Below are 1,544 nucleotides of genomic sequence, written 5' to 3'. Positions count from 1 at the left end.
CCCCCACCCAAGATACCCCCTCCCGAACGGGGGTATCTGGGGTGGGGGGGTCACTTAACAGACAGCCCCTTATCAGAGATAAACAACCAAAAAAAATCTGAAGCTTCTATGTTTAATAGTTTTTGGGTTCTAAGCATTTTTGTATGCCCAGATACCCCTTTTGCAGATAAAGTGCAAGTCAGCAATACAAAAACATTTTTCATATTTAAATTGTTTTATTAACCCTTCGCATGCAGGGGTCATAAACTAGTCAAAAACAGTACAAAAGCAATATGCAATTATTTAACAATCATTGCATTTGACTTTTTAATGGTCTGTTATTAGAGTATAAATCTAAACATGAACAGAAGTGAATTATAAACTCTCAGTAGGGAAAAACTGACCTTCACAAAGAAGCAACAAAAGGTCATAAAAACAGATTAATTTTGTTTTAACAAATGAGTGAAAACAATGTGAAATTTGATGTTTTTTATTTTTATAAAATGCTGGCAGGATTACAATTATCTTCAATATTTACAGTTAATGATTAACTTGAGCAAGCTTAATAGATTTTTGGTGTGAGACGATTGTTTCTTCCCCTCAGTGATGGTGAACTGCAGCTTATATTTCAGAATATTTTTACACTGAGCCACATGGAGCAAGGAGGGTTAAACCATCCCTGTTACGCCACAGCAGAGTCACCCGCTTCGGATGTTATCATCCATTAAAAGGACGTTATTAGCCGTTATCAGTCCCATAYAATGGCTTCAGACTGTCAGCTGGTTAGTATGAGGCATAAAACCACTGAGGTTAGTTTTAAAGAAAATGACATGGACTATGATAAAGTAGACCGGACTCCAGCGGTTTGATTGTTGCATTCCAACGTATATGGCACTGGTAATCCACTAGGGGGCACTGTCGGGACAGTCTGAAGCCATTCTATGGGACTGATAACCTGCTAGGGGGCATAGTTGGGACAGTCTGAAGCCATTCTATGGGACTGATAACTGCTAATAATGTCCATTTAATAGACTGATAACATCCGAACTGGCTGGCAGAGTCACAGAGCTGAAATAGAAGTGTGTGTAAACTGGTAATTGTGGAATTAAAAAAAACTAAAACTGTAGTCGTGGTTGGTTGATTAGTTGATCAGTTCAATAATCTCATGTCTCTCAAAACACAAGACTGGACAGAAAGAAATTAAACCCAAAGTTGAGGAAGTGAAGATTAAAAATAACAAAAAAGATCTTGTAATTTACTCAATTTGACCTCTTTTTTATGTTATTTTATTAACATTTTTGGTTACTTTTCTAAACAGTAGACCAGCTTGAGGCAGACAAATCCAGTTTGTCACTGGATGCTCTGCAAATGTGACAAATGATGCTTTTGGACTTGGAGTCCAATGAAGTGAGTCATTGTCTGCTTGTTCTGAGACTGTGGTCCCTGCTGTGGTGGACGGCTTGTGTGTACATGAGGCGTCCATGCGTACATGTGTGGACATTCGCATGTGCCCGTCTTCCCACATATGCACAAAGTGAGGGATGATCGTGCACCCACCCCACTCC

At 39.1% G+C, this 1,544-nt stretch overlaps 1 protein-coding gene across 1 annotated transcript in view; it reads right to left on the bottom strand.

The window, feature by feature from the left end:
- Positions 1-1,544, bottom strand: part of nrxn3a (neurexin 3a) — a 142,829-nt gene that overhangs the window by 90,165 nt on the left and 51,120 nt on the right.

Source organism: Austrofundulus limnaeus, unplaced genomic scaffold (genome assembly GCF_001266775.1).
Source record: "Austrofundulus limnaeus strain Quisiro unplaced genomic scaffold, Austrofundulus_limnaeus-1.0 Scaffold85, whole genome shotgun sequence".
NCBI classification, from domain to species: domain Eukaryota; kingdom Metazoa; phylum Chordata; class Actinopteri; order Cyprinodontiformes; family Rivulidae; genus Austrofundulus; species Austrofundulus limnaeus.
This window is presented reverse-complemented; position numbering and strand designations above follow the sequence as displayed.